This window comes from Poeciliopsis prolifica, unplaced genomic scaffold, assembly GCF_027474105.1.
Source record: "Poeciliopsis prolifica strain line A6 unplaced genomic scaffold, Auburn_PproV2 SCAFFOLD055, whole genome shotgun sequence".
Taxonomy (NCBI): domain Eukaryota; kingdom Metazoa; phylum Chordata; class Actinopteri; order Cyprinodontiformes; family Poeciliidae; genus Poeciliopsis; species Poeciliopsis prolifica.
The window spans coordinates 48,101-66,948 of NW_026562430.1; the positions used below are offsets into that span (position 1 = coordinate 48,101).

The following is an 18,848-nucleotide window of genomic DNA, read 5'->3' on the forward strand; positions in this document are numbered from 1 at the left end:
GCAAACTTTTATGCATTTCAATGAAACTTATGGGAAAAACAAAAGTGATATGATTGTGAAACAGAACAAAAAAGCTCTTTACGTTTTCTGAAAGTTGTAGAGCACTGCAAAACTAATTTTGTTGTCTAGTTTCTAGTGCAAATATCTCAGTACATTTGACAGAACTAAGTCAAATGTACTTAAGTCTAGACTCCAGCAGACACACAGTTTTACCATGAAGAAATAAATGAAAGCGAGTCTTGACTGCGTGTGCGACTGACAAACTCACCAGCAACATGGCCTGTTCTCGGAGCAGCTGCTCCTGCAGTTTCTCTAGGTGCCGCTGCTCCTCCTCCAGCTGACGCCGGATGTACTCCTGTTAGCCAAACGAAGAACCAGGACAGAAATCAAGACAAGAACTTCATGACCCGACTTCACATCATCTGATATTTTAGATTAAGTTCCCCGAATGCGAATAAGTTGACCTGTTCGCGGTCATTCCTCCTCTTCTCCTCCTCGGCTCGCCGGCGCTCCTCCTCCTCTTTACGCCGGCGATCCATTTCCTCCATTCGCCTCTTCTCCTCGTGCTCCCGCCGGCGCTGCTCACGCTCCTGTTGCCTCCTCATCTCCCGCTCCCGTCTCTGTTGCTGCAGATTTAAAAACAACATGTCAACGTTTCTGAAAAGCGACCCGACCCCCGCCGCTCTGCATTAAAAAAATGTAAAAAACATCCAACCTCTTCTAGCCGCCGTCTCTGCTCCTTCTGTTGTTCGATGCGTTTCTGTCTTTCGGCCAGTAGTTGGCGCTTGTACTCCTCCTGCTCACGGAGCTGCTGCTCCTGGAGGAGCTGCTGGTGGCGGAGCGCCTCTGACCGCTCCTTGTTCTCCTGCTGCAGGCGGATGAAGTCGCGGCGCAGAGTCGACTCTCCCGGCACGTTGACGATCGAGCTGCATGCGACGGAGAAGAGGAGAAAACTCTTAAAGTTACAAGAGAACGATGTCAGGAGATGATGAAGTTAGTAGACTGTACCTCGGCTCTCCTTCCTGCTCCGGAGGATCCTCTTCCTCATCCTCACTGCCGCTGTACTCATATTCGGTTTCATCTGTACGTAAAACAACATTTTGCTTTAACATGTCTAAATTGAAGCACTACTTCAGGATACCCAAGTTCCCCAAATTGCATGAACCCCGTCACTGAGCTCTAAAATGAACAAACCAAGACTCACCCTTCTCTCCTCTCTTCTTCTTGGTGCGGTCGATGTGGTCTTTGAGCTGGATCCTGACCTGCCGCTCATTGGGCTGGTCCCGGATGAAGGGATGCTTCAGCAGCTGCTCGGTCGGAGGCCGCTGCGTGTAGTTCTTCACCAGACAGCTCTCTATGAAGCTGAAAAACTTCTTGGACCTGCCGAAAATGCAGAGGAGCATCATGGGAAAGTGAAAACCAGACAGGAGGAGCTGGATGAATAGCATGTGCTCCAAGGGCAAAACAAAAAAGGTTAATAAATGATTATTTCTTAATTGATGAAATAGTCCAGGTATCTAGATTAAAACCTGATTGATGAGCTCATCGGCTCGCCCTTTGACAACTCAAGCTCTTATTGTCATCGTCCTGCTGGAAATATCTCACTCTCAATCAGCTTGAGGAGAAGTAAGGTCGTTACTGATGAAGTTTTCCTTTCGTAGCCACGCTCTGTGTCAGCATCAGTACAATGAGAACATCCTCATCACCCCTACAGTTTCCTTAAATTACTTGAAACTTAAATCACACCATGGAGCAATCACTTTGTGGTAGGTAACCAAAAAAATGTAAGATCTAGAGTCGAGAGAAGAAGAAATCTGGGTTCTTTCTCCTGCCAAGAGAGGCTGCCAGGACAGGTGCAGCACAGATGTTCAGCTCAGCTCCAAAATGTTTGGATCTAAGCCTCTGTAGCTGCCTGAGATAAAAATCTGACTGCACAGAAGAAGAGAAAGCCACGAAAGCTTCACCGTAAGTTGAAACAAGCCAACTTAAGATGGCAGCATGAAAGTTTACATGAAACTTACCATTTTTTGGATTTGAGCCTCGGAGGAGGGTTTCTTGGGATGAGGAAGAGCGCACGCATGGGGTGCATGTCGCAAAGAGCTGCGAGGCGAGTCAGAAACTCGTTAGGGATCAAAGAAATCAACAGGCTAAAGAAATAAAGCTGCAAAACAAAAACTCACGCGGCGCGCCCTCTGCCATCTCGATTGCAGTGATGCCACAGGACCACAGATCGCTCTGCAACACAGCAAACATTCCCATTAAGCAAACCGGACGGATGCAGGAACATATCAACAAGGACACATTCTGAGCGCTCAACCCTTACTCGGTAATCATACGTGGCATCTGGGTTCTCATCACAAGCGATGACCTCCGGGGCCATCCAGTATGGAGTCCCGATGAATGTGTTTCTCCTCCCGACTGTCCGATCCAGCTGAGCACTCACACCGAAATCCACTGGCAAGAAAACGGTGTGAAAACTAATAGAATACGACTTCTTAGGGTTGTTGAAGTGCACAGATGTCAATTTAGGAACTCACCCAGCTTTACTTCAGCGTTCTCAGTCAGCAGGACGTTCTGGCCTTTGATGTCACGGTGGATCACATGGTGGGCGTGTAAGTGGGCCAAACCCTGAGGAAGGTAGACAGATTACATTGATGGAAAAAAAAATAAACAGGCAATCTGAAAAGCGCAACATGCATTTGGAGCTGAAACGTTTCATCGAATTAATCGACTACTGAAATAATCATCAAGTCGTCAGACAAAAAAGAAAAAGGCAATTTGCTGAAAAAAAAAAACATGTTCAGAGCAGTGATCAAGCCAAAACTGCACAAAACACAGTTTTGAAATAGAAATAAGTTTCCTGAATGTGATAGTGCAACCAGTTGATATAGAAGAAGCTTACTCTGAGAATCTCTCTGGAAATATAGGCAATCCAGTCTTCCTTCAGCTGGTTTCCCTTGGTGTTCTTCACCAGGTCTGTGATCGAACCAGCACCACAAAACTCCATCACCAGCTGCAAAAACACACGTCATCAGTGGACACTAGACAACAACATGAACTTTGTAATCCAGGAAGGCAGCAGGGCTTACCCAGAGCTGGTCATCATGTCCCGGGGGACTCTTCTTAATGAAAGCACCGTAGTAGGTGGCTATGTTTCTGTGGTGGGAGTACTTCTTAAGCATATTGATCTCCAGTTTAATTTCCTCCTCTTCATCCTGTACATGCAAGATTAAGGCAAACAGAAACATCCTGGTTAGAAAAAAAACAAGTATTTGTTGTAATCACTAAAGAGGAGGCGGTCTTAAATGATCTAATGGGTGAAAATGCATCAGATTTTGTAGATGTTCATCTAAAATACAGAATAATATGGCAGACGTTGCTGCAGTCGACAGGAATTTAAATATGAAACTTGGAAAAACAAAGTGGAAAGACTGAAGGGAAGAGACCGGGAAGAAAAGGATTGGAAGGGAAAAAATGAAGGAAGGAAGCAAGAAAGAAAGAAACAAAGGAAGGAAAAAAGGAAAGAGGTAGGAAGGGAGGGACAAAGTAAGAATGGAAGGAATGGAGGAAGGAAGAAAGGGAGGAAAGAAATAAGGAAGGGAATAAAGAGAAAAAAAAGGAAATGAGGAAGGGAAGAAAAGAAGGAAGGAAGGGTAGAAAATAGGAATTACGGTATGGGATAAAAGAAGTAAGGAAGCAGTAAGAATAAAGGGGATAAAGGAAAGAAAGGAAGAGCCTTATGTTCAGAAACATAAAGGAAAAAGGAAGTAAAGAAAGGAAGGGCAACTCTTAGGCAGTGGAACGAAGGATAACGTCTTAAAATACAAATATTTTCTTAGTACTTCCTCATTTAACCAGATCTGGAAACACTCAAATCAAATTTCAGACCAGAGCCCAAGAAATCCTTATCAAAATGTTAAGCTCTGTGAAAACAGCAAGGTTAAACTTCTCCCCATGGATGAGCGTTTTTTTTATCGCAGTCTATGTCCAGGGGAACCACGTTGCTCTGAAAACAAGGCAGACGTTTTTGTCACCGGGCAAATGATTCCTTTGTTTGGGGATTAATGACGCATGAGTGACTCATGTAGCAAGTTAAACAGATTGATGGTTACATCTGTGAAATGTGTACAACAGCTTTTTAGCTGCTTTTATCCTGATCAGAGGCTGCACAGAGCAGAAAGCTGAGAATAGTGATGTGAAAATCTACCTGAAACGTGACGGGCGAAGGATTACAAGAATGGGGGAGTGATAAATCGGCAGGAAATGGAACAAAGAAGAAGAATGATGCATCATATCAAGAATGCAGCGTCGAAGTTTGTTGTTTTTAGCAGCGAGGAAGCTAATTGCATATTAACACGACAGTTAATCTCCGCAGGAAATGACCTTTCATACTAATAACCTCCACTACCAACTCGTCATAAAAACAGTGCAAACTCTTTGCTTTCACCAAACAGCAACTTGACACTGATTAATGATGACACTCTAATTGAACGCATGCAGAGAGCAGCCTGTGAGTGCTTTGCTGTATGTGTACATGACCTCTCTTAAAAAGCACAACGCGAAGAGTGGAGGGGGGCTGAACGATGATGGTTTTAATATTTGAAATCTGAATAAAAGCAAAATAAAAGCAATGATCTGTGCAGACACGACTTCTTCCCGCAAGTCTTTGTCAGCTGTAGCAAAATGGCAGATGAGCATCTATGCAGGCAGCCATACTGCTGCTGCATGAGTCGTTTGAGTTGACGTAAGCGTTTCTGCCGAGCGAAACTGCTCCCCCTCTCCGCTCCCCATCCCTTCTCTCTGTGCTGCCGCGCAGCTGTTGAATTATCACACCCCCGGCTGTGAAAGCCCCGCTGCCACAAGTCACATGGTGAGGGGGAAGAAAGAAACTCGCATGGCGATATGTCTACAGAAGGAAAACGCAGGCAGACGGGCTGTGGTCGAACGACGAGGAACAATAGATCAACGCTCTCTGAAGATGCCATTTATCTGGTACCAGCTAAGATAATTGGAGCTAAATAAAAGCAGCAAAAATCCTTCAACTTCACTGCCTTCTAAACACTCAGGAGTGATTTGATCTTTCTTGTCAGCATTAGAATTAAAAGCATCTTTCTTGTGCAAACTCACAGCTAATTAATTGGCATGCAATCACCTCCACGCCAAGCTGCATTGATGCAATAACTCATTTAAAAAGGTGCACCAACCAAGAACTGGCATCATTTCAGGCGAGGGCTGGACAAGTCAGTAACAAGACACAATCACAATAGACACGTGATCAATATCAACAGAAAATATATCTGATAGGGTTTTCCATTTGTAGAATATTCACTGAACTCCACAGCCTTCTGGGAGATGTAGGCAAAAGGAAAAGCTAAAAAAACAAATCAATCATCCACCTCTTGTTTCAGCTCACTAAAAAGCACATATTTTCCTTTTTATTGTTGTTATTCTCTATTCTAATTTTGGGTTTCAATCAGACCCTGGCCATAAATATTAAAATGAATCGAAATTAATGCGTCTGATACATTATTCCAGTTATTCAACATATTAATTTAACTTTTTTCATTGAAATTGCTGAAATTATTAAACAGCAACACTTGAACGATTACTCAAACGAGTGTGTAAATAGAAATTATTGCGCTCATTCATCGTGCCATTAATTGATTTATTGGTTATTGAAACTTGTACAAATCTTTACAAACACATGATCATCTCAGAGTCTCTGTTTTTAGCTGTCGGGCTGTTTGGCTGGATTTAAGAATGTGGAGCAGCGATGAGAAATTGGGTCAGCTTGACCCCAGACTTGGAGATGGACCAACTAAAAATACATCAACAGTTTTAAATCTTTAAAACTCCACATTTCTAAACATATCACACATACATAGTGTAATATTTTGAAAAATAAAGTTGTAAAAAAGGACTATAGTTAATAAAAACACCATGTCAGAACATGATGAATCAATAAATTATTCGCTGTACAGAAAAATAATCAATGCATGTAATTTTTACAATCATCTGGGAACACTTACCTGTTCATACTTGTTCTAAGCCTACACAACTGGTTATCAGATGGTTTAAAGAGATGTGAGAGTCATGCTTTCTGCATTGCACGACAGGTGAGCTTCATTTTAAAAGCAGCATTGTTGGCCTTAGGTTACAACACACCATGAAAGACACTCCTAGTGTTGTCAGAAAGTCCAGGTGGAGGTTGGGTAACATTTTCGTTAACAGGATACGATTATCAGTCGAGCAGATTTCTGATTCATCGCTCTGCCGACTCAAGCAAGGCGTGGCAGGTGGAAAGTCAGGGCCTCACGGAGTCGGATCCTAACTTTTGAAAGAGTAGTGCTGATCACAGCAGGGATCATTGTGGCTGTGGGACTCAGGATGAAAATGAGGAAGACTCAATGGGTCGTGGTGAGCCTTACCTCTGTGACGTCCATGACTTTGATGGCAGCCAGCTGTCCAGTCTTGACATGTCGTCCCTGAAGAGAGTGAAAAAACAAAAGTAAAAATGAGAGATTTCTGTCAAATAAACTGAACACTTTGTTTTGCAAAAACAGCTTCATTGTTCATCTTTCACTCGGAGTCCTTGGATTAAGATGGGGCATTAGAGCCAATGTCGATATTGAAGTAAAAAATAAATAAACTGGCCAAGGATGATGGTAATTTGCATTTGAGTTTACAATGCTAAAAATGTCCCTTCTGTTGTGGAATTAGAAAATAAATTATTGCAAATTCACAACATTTTACATATTTTTTCTTGAAAATATGTGAAATTTTTAGCAAGACATACAAAAAACAACAAATTTCCTGAATCTAAAGAGGTCCTAATGCTCCACTCTGCACAGGCATGTAAATTAATAAATCTATGCCCCCTCATTTTTTATGCTACAAGTTTATTTTAAAAATGCATTATTCCAAGACACAAAATTTGCAATAATTTTTTCCCCTTAATTCTGCAAAGCTTTGCACATTAAAACATTGCTTAGAAATAATTTTCTGTTAGGTTTTGATACCCCCAGCTCAGTATGGCATCAAGGGAACTTAAAATAAAAAATATGCGTCTTAATTTGTCTTTATACCACCGAGTCGTATATTTATAACAAAAAATGTTGAAAAGAATTTAAAAGAGATGCATTTTGGTCAAACATTTTCAAAGAATTACAAAAAAAAAAGGATAATACGATTAGCAGAAACATTTGCTGCTGTTCCACCAAAAATAAGACTCAGACTTTAGGTGTGTATTTATTTAAGAGCTGCAATCAGTTGTTTTATATGGCAATCCATACTGGTATCAAATCTCCAGTGCCCTAGATATGAGCGTATGTATCCAACATTCCCAGACTTTTCTGTTCTCCCAGCACCCTGCTGCCACTCCTTACATAAACAAAGGACAGAAATAGAGGCCTCTTTACATCAGCCCCCTCCTTTACCGAACGCTGGGAGGAGATAAAACGTGGGACATTTCTGGGAGCTGGCCACATCGGTATTCCCCTCATCTTAGAGACAACGCTGGAGTGATACTGCATCACTGTCGGACACTCCACACACATACTGGAGAGAGAAACCAAGCCCAGTAACACCATTGTTGTGAGAAGCAAACAAAGAAAAAAGTAATGTGCCTTTCAGATGAATAAAAATTAAAAATGCTCTTCAAATTCAAAACTTTCAGCAAGTTGTGATTTAGTTTGAATATGTGGAAAATATTTAATTATCAATAATTCAATATGCATTACTGTTGTCTGTTTAGGTATAAAAACATAACAAATAAAAAGGAGGTTCATCAACAATCTCACATAAGAAAAAAATTCTTTTGAAGAGCTGATCAAAAGTCAAATTCCAACACATGGTGTCTGCTGAAGGCCAAATCCCTCAAATCTGATACATTTGAATGCAACCTCTGATGCTTGCCATTTTAAATCTTCTAGTCTAGAACTATCATACACAATGTTAAAATAGTACAATTTCAAATATCTTACTGTGCAAAGCTGTGACAAGTTTGCAAAAATGTCTGTTCAAGTGGGTTCATTCCTAATAGTTCAAATCTGTGCCTTGACATGGATGTCAGGATGTTCATCTGCCTTTCTCCCTCCCAACAATCCCGCCTCCTTGAAACTGAAGTATTTATGGTCACACAATGTTTCCAAATGTTTTCTAGTGTCTGGGACGGTTATCCGATCCTCAAGGTTATTGCTCTGATGCCACAAAGCAACGGGGTGGTTATACTTCATTAGTGCAACAAATGACGAAATAGTCCACTTCAGTCATGCTCAATGTTAGAAAAGAAGTCCTTTTTGACCCTCATTTATATATTGTCCCTATAATATATTAAACCATCTGGATGCTTTGAAGTTAGAGCCATAGTGCACAAGACAACAGTAAATGAGCTTGAATAAATTGAGGTTGTCTTGGTTGCTTATCAGTTTAAATACACCATCAGCGAGCTAATCATAAAACCTAAATAACCTGTAGAAATAGCCAGACCAGATTTGGCAGATATGGTTTATAGATTGTTTAACTCACTAAAATTTTTTACTTCAATTATCTTGTTCAAGTTTGTTTTGTTTGTGCAGCTATTTCTTAAAACTCAGGCTATTTTTTGTGGAAAGTTTTGAAAAATCTTTTAGAAGTTTATGCAACATATTTGCTGCATCAAACGACTCTTGGCTCCAAACTATTTTAAGAGAAATTTCTCCCAGATTAATGAAGCTTAAAGTGAAAGTGGTAGACATAAAATATCAACAGGTCCCATCAAAACAGAGAGCAAACTTGCCACACGCTTCAAGATTTAGACAGATTTCTAGCAGCTGGCTTGAATATTTGAAATATCATGAATCTATGAGTCATGCAGCTGCAACCTCCTTTAATAGTGTTGGTCAAAAAAGCTGACTAATTTCATTAATCATTCCCTCTGCTGCAACCCAAATCCAAACTATTGAGTAACTAAAGTTAATTATACGTTTTAGCTTTAAGTAAGAGCGTCTGCATGAATATCAGCCTGGTTCTAGTCCGAATATGGCAAAATTAGCCCTAAAAACGTATTTTACACTGTACCACCGTCTGCCATCAAAGACGGGACATGGGAACTCAGACAGGCTTAAATGATAAGTAGGTCAAAAATTAAAGCATGTGTTGTGAAATCACTTTCATGGAGGAATGTCTGCAAGGAAAACTTATTTGGGAGTGGGAGTACACAAATGATAAGACACTGAGTAGCGGCCGGCTACTCAGTGTTGCAATGGTAATCTGTGGGAATATACTGAAGAAACAAATCATCCAGGCCCTGGGGACGTTCACCACTAATGGCTCACTGGAGTCCTGAAGCCAAAGAAATTGCCTTTTCTTTTTACTTTTAAGTAAATTCATGTTTCTATTAGAAATTGATCAATTGATTGTTCTCATGATTAATCGATTAAAAAAAGAAAAAAATCTTCAGATTTTTTTTATTGAACCACTTCTTTTTTTTATAAAATAGAACTATCTTAAAAGATACAAATGAAAATTTATTTTTACATATGAAAAATAAATTAAATAGTAGATCTGAACTGGGTGAAGTTAGAATTTAAGTTTTGGCTAAAACAGGTTGTTTTTTTTATCTTAAATTCAAAAGGCATGTATTTTGGGTTGTTTTTTCCCCCAGCTTTGGTTCAAGTATTTCTCTGAATATGTTGGTTATTTCTCAGAAAATTTACTTTTTCAAGTCTTCATACTCTAGCTAATGACAAATCAATTACTAAATTATGTCAGTAATTGATTAATCACAATTAATCATTTCAACCCTAGTTTGCCATGCGATTTAACCTACTTCAGATTATCAAGAACTATTTAAAATATATTTCTGATGATGCAACATTCTGATTAATCAGTCTTGGTTGTGCCGATTAAAATAAAACTCATTTTTCTAAACATTGTGGCTAAATCAATCCAGCAATATTTTGTGATTTTAGAAGTGGCACAGTAATAAACTGCTTTTGCATTTTCTCATTTGAGTTTACGCATTCAGGGTATTTTTTTAGATTAATATTTGCACAGAAAAGGTAAACAAGAAATCTGAAAGGGGGCTAATGCTATTTCACCATGCTGTAGCTTTTAGAATACCCAGAGATTCATCAGAGCCCTGCTATGAGGCACTGAAGGGCCTCTTGAAGCAGAAAGCAAGGCGTGGCAGTGGAGAGGGTTATCTGAGGCACTAAGTTATCACTCAGCCCTCCCCGGCCTCCATCTCTACTCCCTCAATCACAGCTCCTCTTAACCATGGCCAGATGTGCTGCTGGCCTCTCTCCAGCTCAGCATTAGGCCACTGAATGGCTTAGAGTCTTAAGAGCCAAAGATATTAGCTAAAAAGACAGAAAAAAAAGAAAAAAGTAATCTACCCTCTTCTATGAGAGCTCAGTCATTAAATTTGGGGAGAAATCTCACTCAGCAGTGGGACGGCGATAAGACGGCTGCTCTAAAATAAAGCTGCTGACATGAATGGCTTGGAGAATATGAAATTTCAAGTTATTTTAGAAGAAAACAGACACCGTGTCTGGATTGTTTCACCATGAGAGTACTAATGGCAAATTTGTAAGGTAGAAGCGTAAAATGTAGCCCTTGAAAATCCATGCTGGGAAACAACTAGTTTGTTTTAACCATGCAGAATCTTTCATTCTCGTCAGTTTTCTTGGCCCTTGGGCTAATATTTGCTTCAAGACTTCAAAATTTTAGCTAAATAATTTTCAAGACGGTGAAAAAGGTGTTATTTGAGGACAGAACTGTCGGATGAGAGGAGTGAGGAGGAAGTTCAAGCCATCGATCCTAATGGGAAAGGATCATATTACCTTCTCTCATGTCTCGCCAATAATATTACTAGAGATTTAATATGAGGCAGAAAAAGCAAATGAGGTTGATTAGCAGTGTTTGTCAACAATTGATGCTGTCATCCAGCAGAGGAATATGCTCTCTGCTGCTTCAGAAATTTAGTAGTTTGCATGTCAGGACAGTCATGACAGTCTTCAGTCAGAAGCTTTTTCATTTCCGTTGCAAGACTAACTGCTCTTGGAGAATCCTCTTGTCCACAGCATCATCATTCACACCTCTTTGAAGATACTTGGTTGCCATTTACAACAATATTTAATTTTTCTTTATGTTGTAATTTAATATGAATTGTCCAGAAGGTTACTGCTAAAAGTATTAACATCTAAGGTGACATTCTGAACTTTGAGAGCCAGTAGGTGGGATTCAACTCGCAGCATCTATCTGCCTTTGGGAATTTAACATATCTATTTTCAGACCGTTCACCCACACTAACACCTCTGCCTACGGCTTTTCCAACATGCATCAAATAAATCCGGACTAGAGAAATGATCAGGCCACAGCAGGTAGAAACACACGAGTCCGTGCTTGTCGCTGGATCTGACAGGGTTTGGGTTTTTTTTCTCTCTGCTGCCTCATACATCACACTGACCCAGTTCTCACAGACTGCCTCCCTGAAGACACAGAGCCAGCGATAAGAAGGCAGAGAGGGGAAGGATGACAGCGCCATGAGACCATGTCAAACTTACACTTCACCAAATCAAGGTTTCAGAGTTCCTAGTTGTCTGGCAGCCATTTATTAAATAATCAATGCAAATGTTTTTGCAATGGCTAAGCCTTAAAATGTGGACCTGGTCAAAAATAAATGGATGGATGGACGGATAAAATATGCAAACAACTGGATAAAGAATAAGATTCCTTATTCTTTTGACATTTTACAAAAGTTTTACTCCTCTCACAACATCCAACTTTGCTGACAGAACAGTTTCCTCTCTGGGCAGAAGAAGAGCATCTCCCCTCCCACCACCTCGCGAGTTCACTTTGGTAATGAGGCATCTCAGTGGGACAGTAGCATGTACACACAGACAAACACAGAGAGTTCTGTTCGGGCAGTGTGACCCGTCAGGTGACACGCTACGTCTTGTGACACCAATTAGGGAGAAGGGTCACTATGGGGGCGACGAGGACAAAAGAGATACACACTGTGCAGGGTGAAAACGAGAGAAGTTTCTCACAATGTTTCACACATGTCACAAGAAGAAAGAGAATGAGATCAGATCCAATCCTTCAATAATGAGGAATGTGGACAGCAGAAAGAGTAAAGTAGCTCTAACACAAGATACCAGGACTGGTTGCCAGCCAACACCCCCGTATTCTGACCTAAAGCCTCCGCAGCCAATCAGCAACCAGGATCTTTACAACTGAGCTCTATTCAGCAAAAATTAATTAGGCAAGCAAGCAAGACGAGCTGCTGGGTTCAGCAAAGGCCGCTAGACCACTGCTTTGCAGCACAACGGTCACCAATATCAATAGTGAGTAATAAAGATCAATTCAACATATAATTTGTGTTTGCATTGTAAAATACAGCAAATCTTTTGTATCCTATTGAATCATAGTTATTTAAAATACTAGAATGTCCCATAACCTGAACTTGACTGCTTATTGACAACTGGTGGATCAATACTTCCCCATCGGCAAAGTTCTTGCATCTGTCGGACATTTCTACAAACTGCTGAAGAAAGCATGAGGGCTGTGTGTGGAAATCCTGCATGCAGCTGCAGAGGGGTCGATGAGGATTAACCTCCAGTCTGGTGACATCTACCACCCCCAGCACTAATGCAACTTTACTGAATGCTTCAAGCACTAGAAAGCCCAAACATGTTTGCTCTATATGTCAGATTGCAGTTTTAGTGTGATCACAGTAGACTGCTTGGGCACCAAATTTGGTAGGTTACTCTCTGCTTCCCAGTCACAGATTTTTATGTAGATATTAGTTAGGGTTTTAAAAGCAGGGAGAACCATTCATTTCCTTGGTGTGGATTGGCAGTAACCTTAACTACAGAAATAACAATGACTGTGATTGTTAGCATCTGCTGTAATGACAAGAAAGTTTACACTGTGCATATTATAATCTATTTGGCGTTTGATGGATAAACAATCAGAAGGATATGTGGTCAGATGGATGAACCGACATTTACACTAAGGGGCAGGAAATAAAATTTTTCCCCATGCTCATTATGCAAACTGCATTGTAAGCTTGCTAAAATTGGAAATAAATACAAAATTTGCTCCAACCACTGCCCTGTGGTACAAAACAAGTACCACACAACTCATGTGGTAGGTGGGCCTTTAAACAGGTTGAAGGAGAGGTTCAGCAGCAGCTCAGATTGTGCCCATCAGGCAGAGCTCATCCCCCCAAGGACAACTGTCTGATTCTGAGGGCAGGGGCGAGGCTGCCGCTCCGATTGGCAGAGTAAACAAAGGGAAAAGATGGACCACACAAGCTACAAAGCTGTAGAGATTCAGAACAAGTTTCTTCAGATTTAACCAGAAATCTGCAGGAAACAATGTTTCTATTCTTCTGAAACTGGGCATTCTGATGTTAATTTTCTAAATGCAGGAGAAGTGTGAAAATAACAGGGCACAGAAGTTGGCACACCCATAGCAGACAGGTCGACATGGGCGCTGTGGGCTCCGGCGTGACTATATATGGTGATTCTGTACTGCAGGGAGAATCTTCTCTGCATACCACTTGCAATTCAAGGATTCATGTTTCTCTCAGGCTTATCTTGGGTCATTTTTTCCTTCTTTTGAGTCATGATATCTAAAGAGAGGCCCCAGACTTGGTACACTCAGTCAGTCAGTGCCACTGATAAGCAAGGAGAGCTTAGAAAGAAGCTCTTTGTCTAACACATGAGCATGTAAAAACACTGAGGTCAAATATTTGGAAATACGATGACTAATAGAAGAGAGTATAAAATGTAACTTCTCGACAACTGGATAGTTCACACATGATAGAAGTGTTGACAGATATCTGTAGTCAGGAGGACATCAGAAAATCTTGTGTAACCAAGGGAGCAGATCACAATTTCATTAGAAAACAACTTAAATATCAGTTTGTAAGCTTATTAATGCAAAATTTGAACTGAAATTAATCTCCATCAGCTTACATACCAATCAGCTAACTGTCCAAACCAACATAAGTGATTTAAAGTGAGCTTTTTAACCCTAAAGCAATTTTCATTAAGGCTGTCTGTCAAAAAACAGAGGGGGGAAAAACTGCTTTGCTGTGTTTTCAGAAGCTGACTGTAATCTGGCACCTTTCCAGGGGCGATGGCCGTTATCCTGACAGACCGAGCAGGTTTAGAGACAGGAGCACAGCATGGCCACGAAAACATTTGCATGGCATTTTAAGACCAGGAACTCAGCTTCTTCCTTCGTTTTTACAGTGTAAAGTCATGATATATTCACAGATTTCTGTATTCTTGTTTATAGACAGTTTTGCAGAAATACAAACAGAGTTTGCACATTTTAGACTTTGAAGTGGCTATGAAATCTTCTCAATATCTTTTTTCACTTCTGGATCTTGACCCAAGTCAGATCAGTGAATTTTTAAAATATATTTATCAATTTATGTCAGTCTTCCATATGGAACATAAATTACTTAATTTTTACGATGCAAGTCTTTTACACATCTTTGTATTCCTTCTTCATATTTCCACTGAAACCAGATTTCTCACCACCACTTTAAATTATTTTCTTCCACTGCAATTGGTGCCATAAAACAACAACAGAAGAACAGCGGAAGCAGTGCAGAAAAGTAGCAGCTATGGGAGTAGGGTTGGAGCAGCATTCATGTTTTATTCAGTAGCTTTCATCTTCTTGAATCGTACATGTTTGAAAAGGATCGCATTAAGCGTTGGCCATTAAGACAAAATTTAAAACAGGGTCAGCAGATATGTGCTGCCCTTTAGATTTGACCTTATAACCAAACTGCTCTTTAATTTCATTAGTCTAAAGTATTATGTGTTGCTACTGGAGATCAAGCCTACTTCAGGTTGTCAGTCAGGTTCTGTTCTAGTGATTTTATTCTGAAGGACTAAAGTAGGTAGCTGAAAGTGTGGCAGTTGTTATAGATAATTCATTAGTTTTGAGCATCTTAGACATCATTAATGGGAGTTTGTCACAACAATGAATCAAAATTATTACAAGAACTTTACTATGATAAATGTCTGACAAATTCAGAAACCTTTTGTGAAAATGTCTCAAAAAGAACAAGCTCCAACACATTGTGACAACAGGAAAGAAAAAAAACCTGGGGGAGAAAGAGGGTTTGCAAAGTGTGACCAAGCAGTGGACAAAGCAGAAAAGTCCTCAGAGGGAGGACAAAACTCCTCCCAGTTTTCAGTTAGAGGGGAGCCTGTTGTGATTATTCAGTCGGTTGGACTTTGAAACGCTGCAGACAAACGCCTCCTTTCTACAGACCCCAGCGACTGACGGAGCGAGAGACCCAGAACGGCCGCAGAGACAAGCCGAGCTTTGTGGGTTCTGTCTGGAGCCGGACAGCTGCTCCTCTCTCAGTCGCTAACGCCACATCCCTCTGGCCAGTTCGCTAATCGACAGCCGATCGACAGGAAGCCGCTGCAGCAGAGCTCCAGCACTTGGCAGCGACTTCACTGGAGACAGTTTGGGCTTATCTCATGCAGGCTGCCTGAAACTACTACATCTTTTGTGTCAACTGCGAGCTAATCTGACAACTGTGAGCTCCGTTCGCAAATAGAATTAGCGCCGAACGCTGAATGTGGAAAGAGATTAAATGGTCCAAAAAAAATAAAAATAAAGAGGGAGAGGCTCTAATTCCCTTCTCCATGATATGTTGAGTTTAAAAACATGTGGTGGGAAGATAACACGGAAGGATCCACATTGAAAGAGTTGACTTCAAGTAGTCACATGAGCGCAGTTTCAAGGAGGGGACAGACTGGGAGTTTATTATGCTGGAGAGACTGAATGGAGGTCACTGGAGCACCGAAAGCCTACACAAAACAGCATTAACCCTCAATGCCACACTTTGAACTGGACATATCTGCTGGGTAATGCCATTTAGTAATCCGGCTGCAAGAAGAAGAGAAAAAAACAAAAAAAACAACATGCACAGAAAGATGAATCCATTCCTGCTTGGCGATGTCTTCCAGCAAGCAATGTCAGTATAAGGCATGAAAATGCAACACAGAGTGCAGTTGGACAAGAGAAACAGAATTAGTCACCAAATCAGGAAAACGTTTCTTGTTTTTGTTGTAAATAAACCGAAAACATAAAGATAATGACCAGACTGTAGTTGAGAAAAAATAAACCTGACTATATATAGTTTTTCACCTACTGACATGTTTTCAATTTATTCCCCATTTTTTTAATTACTGAATTGAGAGAAAAACTGGCATCCAAAAGACAACCACGAAAACCTACACTTTTCTGATGACATCACAAAAGGCAGGTCCCATTGTTTACCATTCTTAATAGCATATTCTCCTTATCTGCAAGTTTTTAAATCAAATTTCTCTGTCAAAGTTCTTCACTTTTATTCTGTATCGTTGCATCAGTGTGTTTGAGCCGTATGATGGAACACAGAATGGATTTAAACATTAAAACAGTTCATGACCAACGCAGACTAATTTTCATTCTTAAAGATCTTGAGCAACTGTCCATTGAGATGACGTTCATGCATTGCTGAATGACATGCTGCCGCTGCCAGAAGTGATACAGGCACTTGTAATGACCTCACCTTGCATGCCAACACAACAGAGGAAGCTACAAGTTAAGACTACATGCAGAGGCGCCATTTTGGGATGAATTTGTTCAGAAAGAAAATCAGATGGGAGCATTCAAACTGGTAATGAACAGTTTGAAAGACAATCCCAGTAAGGAGATTGTTTGAGTCAAACTCTGGTTTAAACCTGCAAGGTAAAAACCCAGAGATTCACTAAACAGCAGGTGCTAAAATGCACTTTTTGAGTTTGAAATAAATCTGGAAAAGGGTTAGAAACCTACATAAGCAGGGCTAATGTATCCCTCCATTTTGTTAGATTTAAAACCATATAGTGAGGACGAAAAGTTATTCTGGTCAAATTCAACTTCAGCATCTAGATCAAAAATCAGTCAAATGTCACGCCGCCATATTGTTTTTCCAATCCCGGCTGATCAGCTAGATTTTTGTGCCTCTTATGCCATCAACACGAAACATATAAAGAAAAATCTGCTGTTTTGTTTCAGTGCACTTTCTAAGAAACCTTGTGTTTTCTGAAATCCTGAAGTGGAAATCCATTTTTCATTGCAACGCTGTGCATTATTAACCTGTGTACATTTATTTGGAACACACACACAAAAAAAATCCACAATTACATGGTTTTTAAAAACAGCTTTGAAGGCTGCAGAGTCACAACTCTCATTGATAACTACTTCATATCCCAGTCCACTTCTGGATCAAGAACTTCAGGAAAAGATCAAATATGCAATAATGTAGGAGGAAGTTGCCATGACAATATGGCATGCAATTAAACCAGATGCAGGAAAAAACTGAATTCATCATTTCTGTCCCACCAGCATTTATCGCTGAATTTCCCAAAACACCTAAATGTTCTAGAAACAGTCTTTGGATGCACATGAATGATGAGCCAATATGGAATATTAATAGTAAACTATTGTAGTGACAATAAATGTGTTTTAAAATGAAATATATAAATTGAAATTTTACTGTCTTATATGCAAACTATTGATACATGTTATGACTAAGATCAAAAAGCCACAACATTGTGTATATGGGTATGAACTTCTGAATATGTAACAGCAATTTCAAAATATGATACCAATACTTTTTTGTAACATCGGATACATATTTTTAAAATTTATTTCCCATTTAGGGGACTTGTTGCTATACTAAATGTGCACTAAATCCTTTGTCAGTTACCTGAGGGAACACTGAACAATAAGTTAAGTTCAAATTTCATAATCTGAGCAATCTCCTGTTAAAGTTTAAATCGTGTTTCACCCCAGGAAATGTTGCATGATTTTAAGTCCTTTTAATGCTCTGTTGGTTTGTGACATCCGACTCTTGGAGGTTTCGCCTACATTAAGGCGAGGGCTTCTTACCTACTCTTTTGTTGATGCAAGATGGGTGATGCATCAGAGTTTACATGGTCTGATTCAGCCATTAACCCTCACCTCCCAGGCCAACTCTGAACAATAACACCAGAGGGGAAAGCGCTGCTCCTTCTCCCTCCATGTGGTCCAACCTAATCATCCAGCCTATTGTCCCTTCCTTTGTTCTTAGAGTTTAAAACAGAACAAAACAACAGATTAGATGAAAACAGGACAGGCCATGCTTCCAACCAACCTTGTATACTTGTCCATAGGTGCCATTTCCAACTACCTCCACCAGCTCAAATATCCCAGCCGGATCCTGCAGTAGAGAAAAAGGACAGGATGGTTCAGTAACAAAAACTGCTGCATCTTAAAACTGATAACATTGTCCGGTGTCCGCCAGCTGTTGCGCCCTGGTCTCCCCGACATGCCAAACGCATCTCGAACAAAGGAAAATCAGACACTGGCAACACCTCGACGAGCCTCGGCGCTCGTTTTAAAGCGTCTTTAGCGCACAAAACCCGCTGAAACCCAGCCTGAAACCTGCTCGCGTCAAGCGCTTAGACCAGGACGCTTTGCGGAGAAATATGAAGTAAAGAAGACGCAAAAAAGAGCAGGAAAAACACCGTCTCGGATCCCCCAGCACTCACCCGCAATGAAGCCAAGTCTATGTCTACCAGACTTTTAGCTGGAGAGTCGTTCGCCATCTTTTCAAATAAAAGCCGGGCTTCCCTGTGACTCTGCTAAATGTGGCTGCTGTATCATTTGCGAGGGTTTTTTTTTTTCTTGGCAGATAAATTAAACATACGGCGCCGGGTATTCCCGTCAAAGGAATCCGCTCTTCGGCAGCAGGCGCTCGGCTCCAGCTACTCCATGTTGAGGTGGCAGCAGGCTGCCTGTGTGCTGCTGCTGCTGCC

General features: G+C 40.6%; 1 pseudogene; it reads right to left on the bottom strand.

The window, feature by feature from the left end:
• The window catches only part of LOC129379028 (mitogen-activated protein kinase kinase kinase kinase 4-like), a 32,450-nt pseudogene extending 13,602 nt beyond the window's left edge, over positions 1–18,848 (bottom strand).